Here is an 18,750-nt window from a genome sequence, read left to right on the forward strand (position 1 = left end):
GGCAGATTAGGGGTTAATAAATTTAACATAGTATTTGCAATGTGGGGGGGGGCCTTGGTTTAGGTGTTAATAGGTAGTTTATGGGTGTTTAGTGTACTTTGTAGCAGTTTGGTTATGAGTTTTATGTTACAGATTTGTAGCGCAAAACTCATAACTACTGCTTTTAGATGGCGGTAAGGATCTTATCGTTTTAGCCAGAACGCAAAACTTGTAATACCAGCGCTATGGGAATCCTATTAAAAAACGTAATTTTTAAGAGTGCTGTACTGATGTTGTGTTACAGGCTAAAAGGTTTGCGGTACACCTATACCGACATGCCTTGTAATGGCTGCAGTGCTGTTTTAACACTGAAAATACCATATTTTCAGCGTTAAAAGACGAACGCACAGACTTGTAATCTAGCTGATATTTAGGTATGCTTAGTAGCAGCAATGCAGTACTGGAGCCTAACTTCTAATTACTTTAACGCTTGTGTTGTTTAAAGTCCTAGCACTACATCTCTGCTGTGGAGCTGACAGTAGTGCAATAATAAAATACTCACTGAGCATTTTCTTTTTGCACTTTTATGTCCATTTAAAGGGACAGCCACGTCCAAATTAAACTTTCATGGTTCAGATAGGACACGTAAATTTAATACAACTTTCAAATTTCCTTTTATCATTAAAATTGCTTTTTTTCTCTTGATATTTTTTGTTAAAGGCTAAACCTAGGTAGGCTCATAGACTGATTTCACTGTCTAGCTGTGAATAGCTAATAACATGTTTGTTCATGTGTTTCATATTAAATAACATTGTGCTCACTCCAGTGAAGTTAGAGTCAGCACTAATTGCCTAAAATGCAACTCTCTCAAATGATCTGAGATAAGGAGGCCGTCTGCAGAAACTTAGATACAAGGTAGTCATAGAGGTAAAATGTATAACAGTGTTGGTTATGCAAAACTGGGGAATGGTAAATAAAGGGATAATCTATTTTTATAAACAATAAAAATTGTGGTGCTGACTGTCCCTTTAAGCAAAGATTGCTATAGTGAAAGAACTGCTTGCAATTTCTCTCATATCTGGGCTGTAGAACTGCTGTAGAGCTATTTCAGCATCATATATAAGAAGATCAAAACAAGAGGCCCTAAAATCATCTGTACTATATGTACACTTGGTCAGGCTGTGTAAACTTTGACATGTGGATGTCGATCTTTCTCATATTTGCAGATGGCTTTATCAGGGTGTGATTAGTTTCCAGAACAAATTTGAGCAAAAGAAAACATTACCTACAGTATGTAAGCCAACAGACCAGCTAGTTTTCAGATTTGTCTATTTACATGGGCACTGGATGTTTTGCTAAGGCTCTCTAAAAGTGATGGTAATTGAACAGTGCCAGTATGTTAGTGAAGGCTGATGACTTGTAAAGGTTTTATAAACAACAAGGGTGGATTTGGACACAGCCTTTCTAGTAATGTTTGTTAATCTCACAGTGCGAGTTTGCTCCCTACACAGTGTAAATACTTCAGAATTTTGAGGTGTCAATAGTGTAACTTTTACTGTTTGTAAAATCCTTGTCAGATATCATCTGCAAGTTTACAGAATGTCCCTTAGCCAAATATAATAAAAGCTTAGCTAAGCTTCTTAAGCAAAATATACAGGGATGCCTCTTTTTTTCACACCATATATTTGGAAGTAATAAATATTTCACCCTTTGGCTGCCAGAAATAGATTAACCTTCTTGCAGTCATATCTTGCAATCAGAAGGCTAATGTGTTTATTTTGGTTTAAATTTATTTTTATTTTTTATCTGGAGTCCGTGTCATTCTGTACTTTTATTCATATACCCAATGCTACTGAATTTGGCAGCATATTTAAAGTAAATAATAATAATAAAAAAAAATATCCATGTTTTTAAATTAATGGATTGAACCTGAAGTTATAAAATAATTGTACATCTGAAACAAAAAAAACATGTGTAAGGAATTCAGTAAATATTTACATACTGGTGTTTTATTTTTTATTTTTTGTTTATTTTTGTTATTTCTGTTTTTTTTATTTTACACTATTATTTTTAGGATTAATTGTGCATTATGATTATACTATGGAAAAAAAAGATCATTAATAACAGAGCTGTTCAGCCACTAGAGGGCTTCATGTAGCTTGATGTTGGTGAGACACATTGAGAATACAAGAAGAAAACATATTTTCAATATTTTTAGTATAATATTTTTGATGGTTTTCTACCAGTTGAGACATGAAAAAAATAATAATATATATATATATATATATATATATAGAGAGAGAGAGAGAGAGAGAGAGAGAGAGAGATGGTCTATATTTGATGTCAATTTGATGTATTAAAGAATTTTTGAGCTAAAGACCAGCGAGTGCCTTCTTTCAACGAGGACTATATATATATATATATATATATATTTATTTTATTTTCCTTTTAGTTTGTTATAATTTGTTACAAAATATGGTACAATACATAATAACTTATTTATAATAAATTGATTTAAAATGAATCTAGAGGAAATAAATTTATAAAGAAATAAAATTAAAGTTAGTGGTTTTGTATTTTATAAATGTGCATTTTAACATGTTTGTGTATGTACTACTACTAGCAATGAATATAAAGATGCAGGTGTTTGGGGTCATACAGTATTGACAGCCACTGGAGATGAAATGGCTGTGACATTTTAAAGAGGAATTTGTGAACCACAAATATGAGCATGACTGACACAGCATGGCAGCACACAAAAAATCAATACAAATAACCTAAACCTTAATACCTTGATCCTTTAGAAGAGGATTGCATTATAAAAGACTATGAGAATCTGACTTTTTCTGGTATTGACTATGTCACCAGAAAGCACCGGGGCAATGAAATTTCAGAGGACTCCATTTTTACACTTTATTTTATTTAGTCTTTGAGAATGGCACTTATATTTCAAAAGACAATTGAGTATTCTGGAAAGATATGGGTATCCACTTATAAAAGGGACAAAAAAATCTTTTTTTATTCATTTCTAAAAAACAGTATTTGAAGAAATATTACATTTATTAAAAAATATTTTTTTTACCTACTTGTGGTAGAATATCCCTGCTCAATAACATAATTGTAAAAGTTGTCCATACCATCCAATGATCATTAACACTTCATTATACATTGTTTTCAATTTAAATATGAATTTATTGATAGTTTTTGCATACCTATTTCATGACAAATGAAATTAAACATGCTTAAATATTGTTCTTTTTAATTACAATTTTATAGAGGTTTGATTTCATTGCAATATACTTATTATTACGAACAACATAATTATTTTATGCAAATACAGATAGTTACATTTATAATGACCAAATATAATGGTATTATATATATATATATATATATATATATAGAGAGAGAGAGAGAGAGAGAGAGAGAGAGAGAGAGAGAGAGGAAGAGAGAGGGATAGAGAGAGAAAGAGAGAGAGGGAGAGAGAGAGAAAGAGAGAGAGGGAGAGAGAGAAAGAGAGAGAGAGAGAGAGAGAGAGAGAGAGAGAGAGAGATGAACATGTTATAATATATTAAAAAACAAATGTTAAGGTATATAAACACATATAATTTATCTTATAACAAACTTTATAGTTAACAAGGTAGACATGTTCTCAGAATTATAATTAAAGGAATAGTATAGTCAAAATTAAACTTTAAGATTCAGATAGGGCATGCAATTTTAAATAAATTTCCATTTTACTTTTATCATTAAATTTGCTTTTTTCTCTTGGTATTCTTTGTTGAAATCTAAACCTAAGTAGGCTCATATGTTAATTTCTAAGCCCTTGAAGGCTGCCTTATCTCAGTGCATTTTGACAGGTTTTTTTACAGCTAGACAGCGATAGTTCCTGTGTGCCATATAAATAACATTTTGCTCATTCCCGTGGAGTTATCTAAGAGTCTGCATTGATTGGCTAAAATGCATGTCTGTCAAAAGAACGGAAATAAGGGGACAGTCTGCAGAGGCTTAGATAGAAGATAATCACAGAGGTAAAAAGTATATTATTATAACAATGTTGGGTATGCAAAACTGGGGAATGTGTAATAAAGGCATTATGATCATTATCTATATTTTAAACAATAAAAATTCTAAAGTAGACTGTTTCTTTAAGAGCTCTCTCACATTATTAACATAAATATTAAAGAATAAGATAAAGAAAAAGGAACCAAGACAACTATAGCTATTTTAGTCTTTAAATAATCAAAAAGTCTAAAATATTAGAAGTCACCATATTGCTTATATGTAATAAGAGATGCCAACAATTTTCCTAATAGTTTAAATATAAAGACGTCCTACACTGTAATTGACTCAAATATATATTTGTTGCACCCTGGAGAGCTGTACAAGAAAATAATCCCAATTAAATATAATATAATTCTTTCAGTTTTGCTACATTCGGTATGATTCTAACATAAGCCCCACTAGTTTATTTTTTTCCTTTTTATTCTTTCTTGCTAATAATGAAGCTGATTTTCGTTTGCACATCTTTCTACAATGTTCTTTGATTTGTTTTTCAGCTAACGCTATTACATCACTAATAATATTTTATTCATTGTTAGATAACTTCAGCACCAAATTGTGTATTTGGCTGAACTTTTTTTATATACTATATATATATATATATATATATATATATATATATATATATATATATATATATATATATATATATATATGTGTGTGTGTGTGTAGTATATATATATATATATATATATATATATAATATGTGTGTGTGTGTAGTATATATATATATATATATATATAATATGTGTGTGTGTGTAGTATATATATATATATATATATATATATATATATATATATATATATAATATGTGTGTGTGTGTGTAGTATATATATATATATATATATATATATATATATATATATATATGTGTATCTATGTTTATTGCATAAAAGCAGTTCTGTTATTTATGATTAAATAAGGATATCAGTGCACTTTCTATTTGCTTAAAGAGTAAACATACACATTTGTAAATTAGGTTTGGGAAATGAACAATTCCCATTCAGAACTATATATATGGGAGAGTAAAGTTGAAAGCAACCATCATCATCTGAGTTGTACTTGTTAATGTGTGTACTGAGTAACTCTGTTTGTTTGTAGGTCCTTAATAGAAGTGTGTCTAATGTTGACTTGTTGAATCTAATATTGTTTGAATTTTCTATCAGGAGTTTAAGCCATGTTGCTGGAGTGCTTTCTTACCATAATGTTTACTCATTCATTACCTTTTAAAGGTCTTGAAGTAGTAAACAGTTAAACCACATTTTCTTCTATTGTTCAAGGGATGGTTTAATAGTTTTAAACAGAGTGCATTCAATCTGTTTGCTGTCTATAAAAAAACAGTCAATATTTCGCTTACTATATGACATTTTAGTACAGAAAAAATATAGACACTGTTTATTTTATTTTTATATTACTTTATATTTATATTATTTCTTTCCCTCTTTAATTAATGTTGATGAGCTGTATAATGTGGTATGTATAAATGTAGAATTCTAATGGGACATTTGAGGGAAATTATGAATATAAAAATGTATTCAAAGTTTATCATCTATCTATCTATTTATCTATGTATCAGTCTGTCTGCTGTCTATCTGCCTTCTTGCTGTCTATCTATCTATCTATCTATCTATCTATCTATCTATCTATCTATCTATCATCTATCTTTCTATCTATCTATCTATCTATCTATCTATCTATCATCTATCTATCTATCTATCTATCATCTATCTATTATCTATCTATCTATATATCTATCTATCTATCTATCTATCAATCATTTATCTATCATTCTGTCTATCTATTTATCATCAATCTGTCTATTTATCTATGTATCATGTATCTATGTCTATGTATATATCTATAATTTATCTATCTATCTATCTATATATCTATCTATCATCTATCTATATATCTCTCTTTATCATCTATCTATCAGTCTAACTATCTATCTATCTATCTATCTATCTATCTATCTATCTATCTATCTATCTATTCATCTGTCATTTTTGTCCTACAGAAATGTTTATTAGACAAAGAAATGTATTTTAAGTATTCATTTTACATGTTTTTGTGTGTTAACACTAATTCATAAGATAATATGTACCATGTCAATATAAAGCCTTTAGAAAGCAGTTATTTAGCATAGGACAACTGCCGGACGTCCCTTTCTAATTGCATATTGACTGTTTTCACCAAGATCATCCTACACTTTAAATGCAGTTTAAATGCTATTGTTTATTTTACCTTATCATGTAAAGCGACTAACATTCGGCAGGATTGTCTTCTGGGATCTTGTGACAGTTGCCTAGTTACAAAGCGTAGTGAATTAATGAAAAATTGTGTAACCTAAATAGAAGATGTACTATTAGAAAGTATGGTCAAATGCATAATTTGGTGCTGACGTAAATATACAAAAGTATGCAAAAGTAATTATACAATAAATTCTACAATATTAGTGATGTAAAAAAAAAAAATTCAGAAATTAGTACTTAATATCCAGAGCTTTCAATTGCTATACTCTAGTAAAAAATATATTTGGAGAGACAAATCTATTAACGTTGGCTATATAAACATATAAAACTGAAGTCAAATTTCTGAAATTTTGCTCAGTATTATTAATATCTATGAATTGGTGAATAACATTATTCAGCTGGAATTGTACAGAAATTTAAATGGAGGATAAATATATCAAATTAATGCCTATATTGCTACTTGCTGTAATATGTATAGAATTGAATTGTCAATGTTTTCATATTCTGCAACCAGACAAAATTGTAAACAATAATGTTGTAAACAATAGTGTGGGGTTTTTTTTAAACTCTGTTGTAAAAAAAGAAGGGGCTATCTACATATATATAAAAAGACCCTTTGGGTATATGTATATAACTTTGGTCTGCACTTAGTGGCTCCCATGAGTCTCTACTCAAATAAATGCAAATATTACGACAATATTACCACAGTGATCATCTGGCTATTAAAAGCTATGTAGGGGAATGCTTTTAAAAAGTGGCTTCAAGGTTTTAGATCTAGGATTCTCTATGCCTTTTCGATTAACTGTTACAAGCCTATAGATACCCCTTCTTACAAAATGTGTCTGTTTTTTATATTTTAAAAAGATTTATTATATATACCTATATCTTTCCATTTAGGTTTATAAGCCAGGTTTGCTATGTTTTCACTATTAGTAATGTTAGAATTCAGACACTATATAGTGAGTTCACTTGTTTTTAATTATCTTGGTTAGCACCATTGAGCTTTAAAGCTTTTCAACAGGGGCGTGTATCCTTCTAAGTTTAAAAGGGAGAGGAGATGCTCCCTACGTCATTACGCCCTGACGAAGCCCGACACACCCAGCGGGTGAACGCGCGTCGGCATTGGACAAGCTGACACGGAACATGTGGTTTGTGTGAACGCCACTGAACACAGAAGCTTTGCAAGCTAACGCTCACGAAGGATCTCTTGTAAGATGTTCCTGGGGAACCACCAAGGACTACCTACCATATATTAGTCCTAGGACTGTACAGGAGACAGGTCGTATGCTATTATATCTCTTGCCTGATAGATAGGCACATCTATATCTGATCTGGATATCGCTACCCGGTTGCGAGGGTTAAACTACAAGTCTCAAAATAGAGGATGAGATTGCTATCTTTATGGTTAAAGAAACACCAACACTATGCAAAACTAACAAGCAGTTCTTTACTTTGCACTTATGCTTGCCATCTTTATCATGAACTTTCCATCCTCATGCATTAAAGACTTCTTGCAAGGGACTGTCTAGCGACTAACAGAAATATACGCTACTACCTGCTTATCACTCATTTCTGCTGAGTTATTTTCCTTGCTTACGTTTACACTGTTTGCTGCTTGCCTACTAACAGACGAATGTACATATTTTGAGATACATTATCAATAACTACTTAGATCCCATCAATATACCTGCTCGGCATTAAGCCTTATGTAATAAGGTGCCGTATGCAGCAGGGTGTAGTAGTTTGATAAGTGTGTCTTATTAATATATCTCTGCTTATATATGTATGCACATTTCTAAGAATATGCCTTTTATGTACTGCCCATAGTTGTACTATATTTTTTTGGGCGCAATGTCAGTACCTACTTAGATCCCATTCCTATACCTGCCCGGCAATTAACCTTATATTTGAAGGTGCCGTTGGCAGCAGGGTGTAGTAGTCTGACAAAGGCTTCCTATGAAATATATTCACTTTACTGTTCATACAATGAGATATCCTTGTCTGTCATGATAACAAACAGCAGATTAAGCTATCTGCTGTAACATTGGTATACCTTTCTAACTCTAGGTTAGTAAATGTATCAGGTTCATGCATTCACATTAACCCCTGACCGGTCAGGTTTGTATATTAATTTTGTGTTTATTAATTTTCTTTTTGTACATTTTTTGGTCCATTGTATATAGACATATTGTATGTGTATATCTGAGACAATAAGTCTCGCTATATCAGTGCCAGAGATTGTCCTCTCTTGTTGCCACATAAGCTTATTTTTTGGATACTCCTTATTTTACTTTGATGAGCTAAATAAAACATATTTTGAAAAGAGTGCTGAATTCCCTGTCTTTCATCCTGATATACTTTGTTCAGGATTCCTTCTCTCTCTTAAATCCATATAATTTATTTCAAGGGTCTGCACCACAATACTGTTATATTCAAGGCCATACCAGTATTTATCTATGAACTGGTGGGTCACCATATACTAGCTCCCAGCAGCTGCGTCCCCTCCGTCATTTTTCTTCTAATTTTTCAAATTACTGTACCTATATTACTGGGTCTTATGACCAAGTCATAGGTTTCCGGAGAAGTGACCATGTATTGCTATCACTAATTTTTCAAGAGCTTACAACTCTTGGGTGTATCCTGTACTTAAGTGGCTGCAAAAGACAGACAAATATTTGGCACTTGAGCCCTTTTTTCAACTATATCACTGATATGGCATTCACACTATCTGATGAGAACTGGGAGGCTGAGCTAACAGCGTCACTGTCTATGTCAGGTCTGGAAGAGAGTCAATTAGAGAATAATGCACCAGTCAATATATATGGGGCATTCAAGAACTATAAAAAACTTTTAGTGAAACAGGTCAAACTCAGGGCTGAAACTTCCAGCCTAGAGAACTACATTAAAAATAACATCATACCTAGGGGTCTACGATTGAGACTAGACCCCGGGACCAATCTTAGGGAAGATGAAGGAGGAGAAGCATTCATGGAGGACTGGAATTCCAGCCTAACAGAGTGCTCCATCATTTTGATGGGTAAAATGGTTAAACGTAATAAAGAAAGACTGGATAAGACAATCACACAGGCAGAGGAATGCCTAAAAGTAGTTAACACTTTTTCTAACAACCATAATTTTGCAAAACTTAATGAAGAAATTAAAGAACAGATTGCTAGATTACAAAATGACATTAAATTAAGGAAAGGCAGGAAACTTTCCAGAGACAATGATGATTACAAGAACAACAAAGTCTACAACTACCTGTCAGTAAGGGGGACTTATGACTCTGGCACAGATGTGTCTGATGTAGAATCAGAACATCATAGATCAGTTACAGAAAAATCACATGATTTTTTAGGGGAAGGAGGAGAGTAGGTAGGAAGAGAAGGTGGAGGAGGGAAAAATTCAGACTCACGAGAGAGGAGATATCCCTCCAGACAACGGAGGCAACAACAGAATCGGGGGAATTTTGTGAGGGGCAGACCCCAGCGATTCCGGGGACGCAGGGGATATTAAAAACAGCAGAAGAAGGCCTCCAGATAATAAATTTATCTTCTTTTAAGTTAAACCTCGCCCACATAGAGGTACTTAAAAAAGATCTTTCCTTCTGCCCCTCAAATCGCCTTGATAAGTTCAACTTTATAAAAGACCTCCACCTGTTTGCCCGAAAAATTGTGTTGTCACAATTAATGAAGGGCAAAAGCAAACACCTAGTGGACGATGTCGCCATTACTTTGGAGGATAAGTCCACGATAGAAAATTTACAAAGCCTATTAGAAGAAAATGAAGGAAGCCAATACGTTTCTACCCAGATTAAGGATCTTCCTCACTATAATAAAACCACTTCTAATTTTAAGGCGAAATCAAAATATATGCCGCAACTATCAATGGTGCCAGCAGTCAATATTTTTGTAAGACAAGTTGAGAAAGAGGTGAATCGTATGTCTTTTACAGGAATTGTTGATGATAATTTAACAAAACCTGAACGCAAAGCACTCAATGATCTCATTAATGCAAAAGGATTTCTAATCAAGCCCGCGGACAAAGGTGGAAACCTAGTCCTGTGGGATGAGAATATGTATGTCCTGGAAGCAAAACGTCAACTTCTGAACAAGAAGCACTACAAATCATTGACGTATAATCCAACATCTTCCCTACAATTCAAGCTTTTTAATATATTGAAAAGGGCTAAGAATGATGGCCTGATTACTACTCCTGAACAGAAATATCTTTACCCTGAGCATCCAATAACACCTGTCTTCTATTGTATTCCTAAAATACATAAGAATGCAAACCATCCACCTGGCCGCCCAATAATTGCCGGCATTGGCAGTTTAACTGAAAATCTAGGCAACTACGTAGATTACTTTCTCAGGCCATTTTTGAGTACACTACCATCGTACATCCTGGATACGGCAGACTTCCTAAGGAAAATCGATAACCTGTCAGTCCCTCCAGGTGCTATTATGGCCTGCTTGGATGTGGAAGGATTATATTCGTCCATTCTACACAATGTTGGATTGAAGGCATGCCACCACTTCCTTGCGATGAGAGGTACACAAACACAACAGCACACTGACTTTGTCATGGAACTGTTGGAGTTAATTTTGACAAATAATGTGTTTCTTTTCGACAATAAAGTGTATGTTCAGCAGCAAGGGACAGCTATGGGGGCAACATGTGCCCCCACATATGCTTGCCTCCATTTGGGAGCCTGGGAGATGGAGGATGTCTACCAGAGCCCTCTCTTTGAGGAGAACATCCACATATGGCTTCGATATGTGGATGACATCTTCCTCATATGGGAGGGCTCTGAAATAGGCCTTTCTGCTTTTGTAGAAACTTTGAAAAAAATTATAAAAATATCTATCTCACACTGCAAAGCAGTAAGGAGGAAATATCCTTTCTGGATATCAAGATCAACCTCAACCAGGGCTCTATTGTGACTGAGAATTTTCGCAAAACTACTGCAACTAACAGTTTGCTTCTTGCGACAAGCCACCATCCTGACCATCTTAAGAAGGGGATACCTAAGGGGCAGTTCCTTAGACTACGTCGTAACTGCTCCACTAAAACAAAATACTATGAGCATGCCATAGAGATGCATAAACGTTTTCTAAACAGGGGGTACTCTAAAAGAGTTGTAAACAGAGCTCTAAATGAAGCAGCTCATCTGAACCGAGAGCAACTTCTCATACCCAAACAAAAAGCCAAACAGGGTCCAATTAGACTAATAGCGGATTACAATTGCCACTGGAAAGCCCTGAGAAAGATACTGGAAAAAAACTGGCACGTCCTAACGAGTGATGAAGGGGTATCTAGAGAAGTAGGAGATCACCCCACAATCACTGCCAGAAGAGCACCCAACCTGAGAGACAAATTCGTGAGAAGTCAGTATATGTCACTCAAAAAACAAACAGATTGGCTTACCACACATAGGTCCACTGGAAACCATCCCTGTGGAAGATGTGTGGCGTGCAAATACATGGTGAAAACTAAAATGTTTTCAACCCACACAGGCAAAATATACAAACTAAAACACCACATTACATGCAGTACTGAAGGGGTTATTTACCTCCTCTCCTGTAGTTGCCCACGTTTTTACGTGGGTAAAACCAGGAGAACCATAAAGGACAGGATAACTGAACATAGGGATGACATTAAATATAAAAATCCCAAGAGTAATGTGGCCAAACATTTTGAAGAAATTCATGCCTGCAATCCTGACTCCCTCTCATTCATTGGTATTGACAGAGGCATTACCAATAACAGAGGGGGTGACAATGATAAAGTCCTCCTCCAGAAGGAATGTAGGTGGATTACGATCCTACAAACCCAGACACCCAATGGGTTGAATGACAGGATAGACATGGCCTGCTTTCTATAAGGCATGGATGTCATCTTAACCCTACTCCTATTCCTCGCTATCAGACATATGTTTACCATACAGTGATATAACAATTACTCCATTGAGTACTTTCTTAAGGAAGGGATATATCTGTAATCCTTTCTTACACTTCTATATTAGTCTTTCACACTTGTAATATAACACATCTCTTTCAATTGAGTATTCTAAATTTAGGGCCCCTATTGCCGTAGGCATCACTTGGTAATTTTCTTAAATTTACCTTGCAATATACATGACCAAATTATGACTTATTCTGTACATATACCTATATCTTTCCATTTAGGTTTATAAGCCAGGTTTGCTATGTTTTCACTATTAGTAATGTTAGAATTCAGACACTATATAGTGAGTTCACTTGTTTTTAATTATCTTGGTTAGCACCATTGAGCTTTAAAGCTTTTCAACAGGGGCGTGTATCCTTCTAAGTTTAAAAGGGAGAGGAGATGCTCCCTACGTCATTACGCCCTGACGAAGCCCGACACACCCAGCGGGTGAACGCGCATCGGCATTGGACAAGCTGACACGGAACATGTGGTTTGTGTGAACGCCACTGAACACAGAAGCTTTGCAAGCTAACGCTCACGAAGGATCTCTTGTAAGATGTTCCTGGGGAACCACCAAGGACTACCTACCATATATTAGTCCTAGGACTGTACAGGAGACAGGTCGTATGCTATTATATCTCTTGCCTGATAGATAGGCACATCTATATCTGATCTGGATATCGCTACCCGGTTGCGAGGGTTAAACTACAAGTCTCAAAATAGAGGATGAGATTGCTATCTTTATGGTTAAAGAAACACCAACACTATGCAAAACTAACAAGCAGTTCTTTACTTTGCACTTATGCTTGCCATCTTTATCATGAACTTTCCATCCTCATGCATTAAAGACTTCTTGCAAGGGACTGTCTAGCGACTAACAGAAATATACGCTACTACCTGCTTATCACTCATTTCTGCTGAGTTATTTTCCTTGCTTACGTTTACACTGTTTGCTGCTTGCCTACTAACAGACGAATGTACATATTTTGAGATACATTATCAATAACTACTTAGATCCCATCAATATACCTGCTCGGCATTAAGCCTTATGTAATAAGGTGCCGTATGCAGCAGGGTGTAGTAGTTTGATAAGTGTGTCTTATTAATATATCTCTGCTTATATATGTATGCACATTTCTAAGAATATGCCTTTTATGTACTGCCCATAGTTGTACTATATTTTTTTGGGCGCAATGTCAGTACCTACTTAGATCCCATTCCTATACCTGCCCGGCAATTAACCTTATATTTGAAGGTGCCGTTGGCAGCAGGGTGTAGTAGTCTGACAAAGGCTTCCTATGAAATATATTCACTTTACTGTTCATACAATGAGATATCCTTGTCTGTCATGATAACAAACAGCAGATTAAGCTATCTGCTGTAACATTGGTATACCTTTCTAACTCTAGGTTAGTAAATGTATCAGGTTCATGCATTCACATTAACCCCTGACCGGTCAGGTTTGTATATTAATTTTGTGTTTATTAATTTTCTTTTTGTACATTTTTTGGTCCATTGTATATAGACATATTGTATGTGTATATCTGAGACAATAAGTCTCGCTATATCAGTGCCAGAGATTGTCCTCTCTTGTTGCCACATAAGCTTATTTTTTGGATACTCCTTATTTTACTTTGATGAGCTAAATAAAACATATTTTGAAAAGAGTGCTGAATTCCCTGTCTTTCATCCTGATATACTTTGTTCAGGATTCCTTCTCTCTCTTAAATCTATATCTATATATATATATATATATATATATATATATATATATATATATATATATATGTATTTAAAAAATGTACTTTAACTATATACCCCAAGTTAGCCAACATTTGAAATAGCAGGCAATTGTTCAAATATGGGTCTTTGGGGTTTCTTTTCTTAAACCCTCTACTGCAACCCATGTTCTTGGGGCCAGTATCCCAGGTAAGAGAGGGGGACATGATGAGCTCCAAAAGCACCCCATTAGAGATAATGAAATGTGGTTGTCATCCGCTCTAAAAGCATTGTTCAGATGACAACCATGTGTCGTCACATGTAGTAAAGGGGTTGATCAAGCTATATAAGGAGAGATCCCTCACTGAATTGAGTGTTCAGCATTCATCTGTCAAATTTCTTCAGGTTAGAAGGCCTATCTGTTTTTTTCTTTTCAAGCTAAGAACCTACTCCCAGGGGGTAACTGGGCCATAGAACAAGCCACTGAAAGATTGCTTCCCTTTCTGTATGTATTTGTAGTACCACCCTTGGGAAAGACTACCTAAGGGTGATGGGGGAAACCAGATGTGAACTCCTTGTCCAATGTGCCTAGAGAGATATGGTTGCACCTGACTGGCAAGGCCCATAGGAGGATGAAACCTTCATCTAGGGTTGCCATGTCACTTGTTCAGAAGCAAATTGCCTGGTATTTTGGGACTGAACTGAACTTGCTAGGCGGGATCAGACTTAGATACTTCAGGAAAGTTCTCCTCTGTGAAAAGCACATTTGGACTAAAAGAAGCTACTCTTAAATGTAACTACCTTTTTTTCTAGACATTACATTTTTGCAGCAGTGCTACCAATACTGAGGGCTCCAAACATCCTGCATTTTTTTTACAATTCCCACAGTATGGTAGCTTTCCTGTTATCTCGCCCATAGCTCCCCAGGACTGCCTAGTCTTGTCCCTGCTCTGCCCAACTCTTATGCAGCTTCATGAGGACACACCCTGTTTATTAAAAATTCCCCTGACCTCCCTGGCTAATTTCTGCCCTATCTGTTCTGCCCCAAAAAAGCTATCTAAATGGCTCACAATATGCAGAAAATATTATGCATTGTATTATCTTAAGTAATCTGTGAATTGCAGGAGATTCAAAGATGTTATATATATGTACATAAGACCTACAAACTTTTCAGAGTTATAAAACAGGAAAAAGGTGCAAAACAGACAATGCAAAGTATTTTGCAAATTTGTTATACTAGATATATTTTAAATGTTTCTATTACAATATCAAATTGTTCAGTGTCCCTTTAAACGTTTACATATTCCAAAAGTGAACTCATAAATTGGCCTTATGAATCAATCAACAGTCAATTTAATTGACAACAACACATTAGAGGATAATAGGCAAATACAAATTATAAAAGTAATTTTTATTGTAATTTGTCACAGTGGCATTAAATGAGCTCTGATTACAGTAAAAATTGTATTCCATGGGTAATAATGTCAAATGAGTTTTTAAGTGACTTTATAGCATGTATATCTATATATTATAGAATTATTGATCATCCATAGACATTTTGTCTGGGAAAATATGTAATTCAATCAATGCATACAAATATTTCAATGAAACAATCTGAAAATAGGCATATGTATGTAAAAGTATATCCCTTTCACCATACAGTTGTTGTCTAACTGATTTTATTAAAAAAAAAAAAAAAAAAACGCTTACAAATTTCAGAGTTAAATCCCTTTGTCAGGTCAAAGAACAATGTAATTCACTCATTGTTCTCTGACCTAAACAACTAGCTTACAAAAGGTAGTGGAAGCCTTTCATGTTTATCCAAAAATGGCTAACTGGCATTTATTTTCACAAAAGTTTGTAAAACCGTATCACATTCATATTTTTAATTATTTAAATAAAATGCAATTAAACAGAATGTAACTAAGCTGCTTTTACAGATTGTGTTTCCCCTATCATATATACCTGTCAGGTACCAGTCCATTAACTTGGAATGCTGTGTGTTTTATTCTGCAAAATACCACAACTTGTGATTTTTGTTTTAGTTTTAATTCTCTAAACAGTTTGTTTATGTGATATAATGCACACACAAATATAATTTTTAAAGATTAAAAAATTAATCCCCTTAGATAATATAGTTTAATTTACGTATCCGAATGATGTCATTTCATGCACAAATTGGCCTTTATGACTTACAGCAATCTTGCTTTTTAAGTTATCATTTTGAGAACAAGTGTATTTGCATTAAAATTACACAGAGAATAGCTTTTTTTCATTAATTCCCTTTCATCAAAACAAACAATTGTGAGCATGTATAAGCGCCAACATCAGACGCACCTGTGCCTTTTGTTAATTCATCTGGCCACCAATCACCATTGTTAATCATCAATACGTTGGTACTTCGGTCTGCATCCAACATGCTATTGTTACTACAGTGGAGGTATGAAAGAGAAAATTAGCAACACTTACTATTTGCCAGAAGATACACAAGAACTCCCTTACATCCAAGATTATATTTTTTTTCTTCCCGTGTGTAACTTGATGTAATCATATTCCACTTTTTTCATTAATTAGTGCTAGTTTAGAGTGATGCAAGGTGTGTGTTCCATTCTTGACAATAGTACTTATTTATGACATTATACATGGACCACTTTATAGTATTTTGTTTATAGATATTTATTTATTAAGCTTTAATCATATAACAGATATGTTGTTTTAGATGCTGTGAGAAACCCACATATATTATATATTGTCTTTTTTCCAGCAGACCCAGCAGATTCAAACCATACCATTATGTAGGTATATATCATAATATGTGAGAACTCTACAAGAACAAGTATGAAAACAATGTATTTTTTATTTAAATTTTAATACACAAGGTTGGGTCAATCTATCTCAAGTGGTCCAACATAGGTTGCTTGACAATTTTAAATGTTCCTATGTTTTTGAGTGATTACCTCTATGTATTGGTATTGCAATACCACCATTTTTTTAATTTTATTCTACTTGGTTTAACCAAAGTGGCCATCTTTGTGCATGGCGCACAACAAATTTTGGTTATACAGATGTTTACTGATACCTCAATATCTCAGCTCAAGATGGGACTAGCTCCTTGGAACAAATACTGATCTGTAAAGCCCATTACATCGAACATGTACATATATAAACATTTTGAACATTCTTGTTCCTTAAACTTAGAACTTAAGTCCTAATGCAATGATCAAGATCGCTGAAAGCTCAACGTTTGAAGACTTGAACACTTAACCATGGCAGTACAATCTGTATAAAGTTAAAAAAGTCCCCATATTTAGTTCAACTGGGAATCTATGTATACTTACATAGTATTTATAAACGTATTGCATTTTTCTGTATTTTGTTGTAAACATACATATCTCTGCCCTGACTAAACTGATACGTTCTTGCAGTGGTTTGTCTCTTATTAGCCAATGAACATTGTTATGTAGCATGCGACTGATACCTGATACTGCTGTCTTAATTATAATTAAAAACGTTTGGAACAAAATAAGTGGTGGTAAGAGTTTGTCCATCTGAAAACAAGTACAGCAAAAAAAGTGTTAATTTATCCTTTTTTTTTTTTTTTTTTTTTTGCAAGACTACATAAACGCCTTGTAAATACCATTTTTTTCTAATATGAAAAGTGTTTTCATTGTGCCTAAATATTCATGATAGAAATATAGCACAATGTCTCTTTACACTTCTGGGTGTTTCTGCTTGTATCAACATATACTGTTATTAAAAAAAAGGCATATTATAAATTAAAATGTGTTCAAAAGACTTTGAACTCAAAACCTTATCAACATTAGTAGTTCATTTTATCTACTAGAGTAACTGGGTAGATCGGCATTAGATTTAACCAGAAGAAGGGGCGTGGCCTCACAACATGTAGTGTGCAGCAGACATTGAGCCGGCCGGTACTTGTCACTTGAGTTCTCTCTTGACGTTCTTACAGTGATCATCTATTTTGGATGTTAATCACATCTTTGAGTGCAAGTATTTGTTTTATATTGTCCATTTTGCTATTGGATATATGTTAATACTTTATGTTGCTATGATTTTATAATATTAGAACAGATTTTATTTTGAACTGTGTTTTTTTGGTGTTTATATCTACTGTGAAGTGGTGCTGTCTTTTAATATATAATATATTCTGTGTTGGTTCTTTAAGATGGCAGCCACTCACAAAGTATTTTATAAATACTTTTTCATTTTATGGTATATTTTTTAATAGTTTAATATATACATTTCTATAGTTGTAACATCTATATACAAATGTAGGTAGTACCATTGACCCTGAATACATTATTTTCATGGATATAATTCTGATTCAATTCACAAAGGGTGCTCTTGTTTTAATATTTTACAAGATTTAATGCTTTTAATATGTGACAATTATTGCAGGTATTTTTAAGTGCAATGTGTGTGGAGACAAGGTCAGTATAAATAGTTAGTTTCATCTTATTCCTATTTATAATAAAATTAAGCACATAAAAGTGATTAAACTTTACATTAATTATTATTATTATTATTATTATTATTATTATTAACCTTGTCATCATCATAATGTAGCTATTTTCAACAAAACATATCCATTGTACAGCCTTGGACTTAACCAGTTAGCAGCAACTGAAAAATAACAGTTGTCGTTATCACCCAACTAAATGTAACTCATTTGTCTACATCAGAAAGATAAAATGCTGAGTTGTACATGACCCTGAGTTATGAACAGGTACTATAAGCAAACTGGTGCATTACACAAGGTTTCAA

Source organism: Bombina bombina, chromosome 4 (assembly GCF_027579735.1).
Source record: "Bombina bombina isolate aBomBom1 chromosome 4, aBomBom1.pri, whole genome shotgun sequence".
Classification (NCBI taxonomy): domain Eukaryota; kingdom Metazoa; phylum Chordata; class Amphibia; order Anura; family Bombinatoridae; genus Bombina; species Bombina bombina.